The sequence below is a fragment of the Ixodes scapularis genome, unplaced genomic scaffold, assembly GCF_016920785.2.
Source record: "Ixodes scapularis isolate PalLabHiFi unplaced genomic scaffold, ASM1692078v2 PGA_scaffold1__304_contigs__length_218370807, whole genome shotgun sequence".
Classification (NCBI taxonomy): domain Eukaryota; kingdom Metazoa; phylum Arthropoda; class Arachnida; order Ixodida; family Ixodidae; genus Ixodes; species Ixodes scapularis.
In genome coordinates, this window is record NW_024609846.1 from 183,806,606 (window position 1) to 183,815,423 (window position 8,818).

Consider the following 8,818-nt stretch of genomic DNA (forward strand, 5'->3'; position numbering starts at 1 on the left):
ATTCCATATCGCTCATACCGTGATTTTCCTAATCCGGTTCAAAGTTAATTTGGAGGAATTCCGGACAGGCAAATCCCGGTTCGCTCAAGCGGTGAATTTCCTAATTCTGTTCAAAGTCAAATTGGAGGAATTCCGGAGAGAGAGATTACGGTACGCACAAACCGTGATTTTCCTAATCCGCTTCTGGGTCAAATTGGAGGAATTCCAGACAGACTAATTCCGGTTCACACAAACCTGATTTTCCTAATTGGTTCGCAGAAACCGTGATTTTTGGAATCCGGTTAAAAGTACGATTGAAGGAATTCTAGTGACACAATATGCGGTTCGAACAAACCATTCCTTGCCAAATTCGGTTAAAAGGCAAATTGGACAAAGTCTAGACTGAAAATATCCGCTTTGCGCAAACCATACCTTGCCATACCTTGTTCATAAGAAAATTGGATCAGCCGCCTGCTGCCGAAGACTTTCATGCGTATGGTTGAAATATCAAGTTGCCATATCCCGTACCATATCCATTCCGATATGGTACGGGCTGCGTCGATCAGAGCTCAGACCGCAGAAGACAGCGAGCTGATACGCGGTGCCAAAAAGGGGACATCAAGGCGATTTTCGCGCAAGTCATCGCCATCTAATTCCATCTAGCTTTTTCTGTGCACTCGGTAATACTTGGTCATTATTATGCTTAAACTACGTTTGGTTATTTTTGAATTATTTTTTTTTAATTGCTTGATAACTGTCAAATAACCTTTTTCACGTAATTTTTTCTACATTACAACAAACAAAAACAAGAACTAATTTGATGCCACAGCTAGATGTACGCACAATCGGAAAGTGCCATTTTAGTATCTTTGAAAGCTTTCCTGCGCTTTCCTTGTTTATGCCTGCATGTTCAACATTCTATTATGGTGCACATGCAGACAATTTCAAGGGCTTTCATCAATATAGGTACGCAAAACAGGGACTCGAACCGTAACCGTAACCGAAACTGAAAACCATTTAGGAATGAACATTTTCAGTAACCATAATCAGAACAAAATTGTTATTTGAATTAAAAAAAAAATAACCGTAACCGTAACCGTAAAGTATTTACCGGTAACTTGTTTTAACCATTAACCGAAAAATAAAAAAAAATTGTTTTTCTCAGGTATGACCTGGAGGAGGGATCATGAAATATCATGGCAATTTAACAGAGTTACTTTAAGCGAGTGGTGCACCTGGTAATACATTTCCGTTCAATCTAACTTTAGGATTAAGGATACTTAGTTGGAATCAGTGGTCGTGCTTATAATAAAAAAGTCTATTTCTAAACCTGTCACACTCCTACATCGCTACATGTATCAGTATGTGTCGCCTTCAATGTAATAACTAATACGTTAGAATTCTCCTATGTCCATTCAATTTGGTTCTATCAAAACCACCGATGTTCCTGACATGCAGTAGCCAGTATGAAGAAGCGAGGTAAATTAACCGTCATGCACAGCTGGCGGAAAAGAAAACCTGGTATTCATTTAGTCTGAAACGTGTCGCTAGTGGCAATTTTGAGACAACAGAGAACAAAAGAAAAAATGCGAGAGGTTTGACATTGGCGTTAAGTGTATGTTTCATATTAACGTGTTTTAGAATTTATTTGAATAGAAAACACTCACAAAAATTAAAAGTACTTTGTGAAGTGAAATCTAATATATCCTTTCATGGCCAGTATTTACATGGAAGTTCAGTGACTGGCCGGCATCGGTGCTTTGCTGTTCAAACTGGATGGCCCCGTCATGGAAGATCCTTTTACTGACCGGCGTCGTTTTATTTTTTTTGCCTTTTTCACTATGCAGTCAAGTCATTGAGATTCAGACGAACTGCAGCAATTCATGAATAGCGAGTGGAAATGTTTGTGTTGATCAATCCTTCCTAAATGACGGCCGACGCTAGGGTATTTTATCCCAGCACGGCAAGGCTGACGTGTTTTATCGGCAAAACGTAAGAAAAACAATGCGGTGAAGAACATTTGCTGCCCAGAGTTTGAGAATATAACCGCCTACGCCACAAAAAATAAATTTTAAAATGCCGAGCATTACTTTTTTCAGGAAGCTAGTTTAATTTGATGTACTACTTAAGGTCCGGTGATATACACACGTGTTTGGCTCTGATAAAAAATAAAAACGGTATAACGGAGCAAAATAAAAAAAAAAAAAAACTGGCATTATTGAGCACGCGCTTTGAGTTGCAAAAAAATAATAAACATTACTTTCCAGAGACTAGAAAAGTGAGAGACGTGTTGACGCTACGAAATTGAGTGCGAAAATATGCTATTTCAAGCAGCAATCAACTGTTTTTTGTGGTAGTTAGGATTATCTAACATAAATATTTCAAGTGTTCCCCTAGCCAAACGATATCTGTCTCTTTGATAGCTTATGTTATACGACATACCGTACCAGAGGAACGCGAATCTAAAAACTTTTTTTACCGCAAAAAGCGAGAAACACCACTGCGTTGTGGATGTTCACAGTGCCGGGTTTGTGAACGTTTGACCCCTTGAAGCTACGAAAAATAATTGTTACAACGCCGAACGATACTATTTCTGAAAGCTAGTCTAATTATCTGGGCTGTACTTGAATCTCAGGAATAAAACGTGTCTAGGCCTAATAAAAAAGTAAAACTGCGGAGCGTAACCTGTATAAATAAAACCTGGCGGCACGCGGGGGATAGAACTGATCTACCAGAACAAATTAAATACTACTTTCCGGAAGTCCGAATATTAAGAGATGTGCTTAATACGTAGCGCGCTACGAGCTCAGCTAAATTACTGCCTTAAAATGGCGGTATTTTTGATTCAATAGTGGGTGAAGATGGCCGCTTTCAGAAAAACTTCGGCTGCATTACTGTGGCAGTTTTACCACTTACAGATTTTCCCATTTTGCTCGCAATGTGCTCATTGTTATTACATTGCTTTCTTCTTTGAAAAGACTTGTTCTCTTAGCCTACTATACTGACCCACATATTGGCACGGAGGGACTGAATTCTCCCGGCAAAACAAGAGGCCCACGGTTTGTGCATTGCGACGATTCAAACTTAGGCTCGCACTTTTTATTTTCACCTTCTGCGTGATTATTAGCCTAAAGAACGGGGCCGACGACTGCAAAAACATGGAAAATATTTAAAATCATAAAAACTAATAGAAGAACGTGGGAAAGATATTTAAAATATCAAAAAATAATACAAAAAGGTGAGAAAAAATATAAAAGAATAAAAACTTATACAAAAGGGCGGGAAAATATATTTAAAATAATAAAAACTACTACAAAAAGGCGAGAAAAATTATTTAACATAATAAAACTAATACAAAAGGTAAAAAAAAAATTAAAGTAATAGAAACTAATACAAAAAACATGAAAAGAGCGCCCACCGAGATTCGAACCGAAGACCGCACGCTCAGCAAGACAGAGCGTTAACAAACTACTCTACAAACGCGCTTTTTATTACCTGATTTTTTAAACCAAGCATACACAAACACACATATTTACATTACGCACCCGTGGTTACATGACATGGTTATATGACAGGTATATACAAATGAGGAAGAAATATGAAGTCGTCATCCCTTCAAGGGCTGACGTTGACACCTCAAAATTTCCTTAACGCTACAAACGCCGGGTTGACCTGGTGTGTTTTCTAGAAGTATACATGTTTGCTAAATTCGTTTCGAAACATTGTACACTTAGTTTCGTATTTAATATTTTGCTAAATGTTCAGGACTTATTCATAATATTATGGCGATATTGACGTGCGCAATAATTTATTATTACTGTCTTTTACAATTTTTATGATGGGGTTTGCTTATCTTTTTATTTGAGACGTTTTGAAGATACGAAAGCAATCTCATCGAACCAACAGCCTATGTTTCACACGGTTTGCCGGGCGTGTCGGCCGTGTGCGTTTGAACAGTTTGAATGCCTGCCTTCACGACCACCTAACGGTTAAATTTCCCGATCAGTCGTGATGCGTGGAGTAGGCCTTAGCTTTAAACGTGTCCGAAAAAGACGGAAGCGACTGTCAGACGTGGACCTACGTCAAATCAGCTCAACAGCCAAGATCATGGCGCGGGATCCGAAGTAAGTTTGTTTCTTTGTTCGTTAGAGCTAGCTTATTTTTTGCGTTCAGAAGGCTTGTTATTGTCTGTAGATCACTTGCTTTTACTAGTATTATTAATTGTTCGCGAATGGTGTTACGCGAGGCTGTTTTTCTTCTTTTTTCCCCGATGCAGAGACTGTACTCGCTTAAGGTCCATCAGTAGCAGAGGAACTCTTTGGGAGACGGAGGGGGGGGGGGGGGGGGTCAAAGGCGGAAGAGGAGGGGGGGGGGGGTTGATTGCCTCCCTCTGCCGTATTGTTTACTGGTAAACTAGAATGTCTCGAAGCGCGCGGTGCGGTGCCCCTCCATCGCCGACGCCATTGCGCCCGGAGAGCTGGACCCGACAAAAAGCGGCGATTGATTGATCGAGCAGGCCCGTAGTTTTTGCCGCCCAGTCGTCTCCAAACGATTTCATTTTCGCGATTCGTAATCAGAAAAGGATTGACAAAAATTGGTGCCGCAATGAATTCACCCCATGGTTATTAATGCATAGCATACCACTTTCGATCGCAAAAATTTGTGCCCGCGAAATAAGTTTTGACGCCGGCACTTATACCTCGCGAAATGTCGAGCTCTAAATATAATTTGCTGTACACCTCTTTTGTATGATCCAACGCACGTGCAACGAATTTCACACTTCCAGAAACACTCAGGCTGCTTTAGATGTTGAAGCATTTACTCTTTTCATACTGCTGTTTTTTTAGAGGCTATCAAGTATTAATAACAAGCTTGTAGGGAAAGTTACAACCATGACCTGAATTAAGGTAGTGTCCCGCCAGTTTTTGGTATCTATATTTTGTTGAGTGTAAGTATATAGTGTTCGACATACCTCACCCTACCCCTGACTTTTGTTTGGTACTGAGTTTAGCGAATGGTGTTAGTTGTAATGGTTTTTAGTTGTTGCATGATTGTAGTAAGGTGGTGAGCTGATACTAATTGAACATCTTGAAAAATAGTTCGCAAAAAATCAAGGAGACAGGGAGAGTAACACTTAGACCTCATGCGAGCGCAAACTGGACTCGCATAAATCAGAGAAGGGAGAAATAAAAATGTGGTCGGGCTTGAGCACAGGCCCAAGTGGAACGCGCTGATTTACCTGTTAGCAAGAGCCGATTAAAAAAAAATTATAAATTTTCATGTTAGTGAAGATAACAAATGGATGGCTAGTACATAAAGAGAGCTAAATTTTTCTGTAAAATCTACGATGGATTGTCACCTACCTATGCACTGGTTACACCCGTAGGAAAAACGGGAATAATTAGCAGATACTATAAAACATAGAAGAGAATTATTTTAGGCTTTTATTATTCGTAGTATGGGGCGACCAATTTGTCCGCACTTCCGCCTGTTACCTGAGCTGCCGAGGAAATTGTTTTTACAGGATTATGCATATGGGTGGAATTAGCGCGGCCCACTTGGACCTGTTTGAACTTTTGCTAAAGCTCCTAACGCATTCTTTTTTTTTTCTCTAATTTATCTCTGTTGGGAGTCTGCACTCGTATGCAGTGTATGTATTCCTCTCCTTTATTCCTTGTTTTTTGTGTGCTATATTTCAAGATGTTCAATCGGAATGAACTCACAATTTTACTACATGGAAAAGCTGTTGCTAAATCTAGAGTGTCTGTAGAACAATCTACCTGACATCTTTGCCTCACGCCCCGGTTCCTGAAGCTCACATTCTCCGAGAACAGCCTTTCTGATTTCTCTCATCTTCTTACTTATTTTCTTTTGTGTTCAATAGATCGAGTTGCGAATGTGCACCAGTCTGCGTCCTACATGTTCCTGTCCTTTTGTCCTTGTCTTTTTTTGTCTCTTACTGTAGACTTTCCCAATTAGACGTTTGCATTCACTTTCGCCATCCTGGTGTGAGTGACCTGAGACGACACAAAATGACAGTCTTCCCTGCTGAAGTCCCGGCTTAATGGAAGACTGCCAAGGCTGTTCATGGTAAGGTGCTCTATATATTGAGCAATATAATAGCAACTTATTGCTCCTAGGATTGCTTTTAACACAGACTGTATTTATGGGCTGGCCTTTAGCAATTCTTTTGCCACTCACGTGGAACGAAAGCCTTTAGGGAAATTGCGCATTTCATTCGTAAGCGGAATGCTGAGTTTACAACAGAAGTGCGTTGCATTGCCTTGCGTTGGGGATCAGTGGCCGACTGGGCTAGCGCACATCAGCTCGGAACACGTGGAACAAAAGCTTGCGCTGCAGAACCCAGGGATCCTGGGTTCAATCCCCACCCCTGCCCATTTCGATCTAGATCAGCATCGTACCGGCATGTGGTCTTGTATCACTACTGCGTGGTGCAGGTTGAAGATTCCAGGCTAGCAGTCATACTGCACTGGCTAAATTGCTCATCTACAGCGAGCAACTCGTCGCAACTTTCAAATGGCTCACCAACTACGCGCTGTATAAATATCCACAGAACCCCAACAGAAGTGCGTTACTACTTGCATCCAGTATTGCTGTGTGCTGTATCTGTATTTTGTATTTCTTTATTTAGTGTTCCCCATAATGCCTGAGGCTTCCCATTGGTGCGCTTGTTAGTAGCAACACACAAACGCGAACAAACGGCGAGGGTGGTGAAGAGCACCACTTTTGCCGCTCGCCACCGCGCCCATTGGTTTTCGGAAAAGTTTGCAGTGTTAGCCTTTGTGGTATTTGGTCATATATCGCATATGGACACAACCAGGGCACTGCACCTTCAACTCAACACTTGCAAGACTTGCGTGAATACACCCTGTAGGTGCTCGCACTTTCAGAGTCATCTTAATGTTGTAGAAATGACAGAATGAATGCTTGGGCGAGTTGATGAACCATATTCTATGGTGACAGCGCAGAGATACATTCGCACACCAGATACTCAGGAAGACAAGCACACGCGCTGAACTTACAACTCTCGTGTGTTCGACTACTTCGTTCTTCTTTTCAACGTCTAGATTGACTTTTCAGATCGTGATAAGGAGAATAGCACAAAATACAATTAAAAAAGCAAAGAACAAAGAAAAAAAAAAGAAATGGAGAAGAAACGAAAATAGGAAGCCCTTACAAGTCATCGCTCTCCCTCACTGCTATCCTTAAGACAGAAATTGGAGCTTTTTGGTCGACAACACAATAGAAGGACTACTTACACATTTGTTCTTCACATGCTCTATTCTTTGTGCTTCCATTATTTCTCTTTTCAATGGGTCTCGACACTTAACTATTACGGAACAATTTTCAAAATATGCTACACAACCACAGTCCGGAGAGTGGGTTCCCAAATGTCCAGGGTGACTCGGTGGGTGTTATAAAAATGCTCCTTTAAACGATCATTCAAACACCTGTCAGTCTGTTCTTCATAATTAGTGTGGTAAGAAGTATGTCGGCCAGACTGGCAGGTGTTTGAACGATCGTTTAAGGGAGCATTTTTATAATAACCACCGAGTCGTCGCTGTACATTTGGGAATCTGCTGTCAATATTGTGGTTGAGTAGCACATTTTGAAAATTGTTTTAATATAGATAAATTCGAATTAATAGCTAGATAGAAATAATGAAAGCCCAAAGAATAGAGCATCTGAAGGACAAGTGTGTAAGTGGTCCTTCTATAGCGCTGTCGACCAAAGAGCTTCAATTTCTATCTTAGCAATAGCGGTGAGGAAGAAGGATGATTTGTGAGGGTTTTCTTTTTTCGTTTTTTTTTTCTTTTGTCTTGTCTTTCGCTTTTTTCCCTTGTATTTTGTGCTATTTCTTCTGCTTATCACGTTCTGGAAAGTCAATCCAGACGTTGAAGAGAAGAATGAAGTAGTCGAATACACAAGAGCTATAAGTTTATCGCGTGTGCTTGTCTTTCTGAATATCTGGTGTGTTATTGTTTCCCTGCACTGTCACCGTAGAATATGCAAAAATGAATAATGAAATTGGCATATTTGTCATGCCAAAGCCTGTCACACTTATTCCGAACTCTGATCTCCACGAGATCACAATACCATCGTTTCTGTTGTAGTGGCACTGCAGATTCTATACTCGTTTGCTTCAGTCTTTGTAAGGGGGACGCTGTAGTCCAATTCTACACATCTATGGTGTACTAGACAGCACCATATTTGCAGAGCTAGTCTTCGGTTTTTGTAGTTCCATCGAAATATATTTCAGCTTTTAAGTTATTTGTTATTTGGCATGTAAATTTACAAGCTTATCTAGATTGAAGGTAACAAATATTTTGCCAGCACTCATGGTACGCGTTTGAAGTATATTGCGTTAACCTTTAGCGAATTTTGCATGCTAGGATTGCTTTTGCTTGTTTGTTTCACATAATCTACAGCACACTTTTATCTTTCTACTCAGTGCAGCCCTCGCCGAACAGAAGCTGGCATCTACTAGGCCAAGGTTCAGGTCCATGGCAGTCTGCAAATGTTGTTGATGGGTAAGCTGCCTTATATATACAGCTGTGTAAGAGCAGCTTGTCTTGGGTGACAATTTGAAATGCATTTTTATGTTTTAGAGAGGGAAATTTGCATGGGGATACTTGCAACGTGAAACCTTACCAAGCCTGTTCTGAACTTTCGTCCTCTTGAGATATCGATACAGCCGTTTTTGCTGCACACACACTAGCTACTTCGGCCAGGTCGAGACTTGATCCATATTAAGGTAAAGAGGTGAGTATCAACTGCTCAGTTCTGTCCGTGGTGACTTTCTCTCCTTGTCAGACGA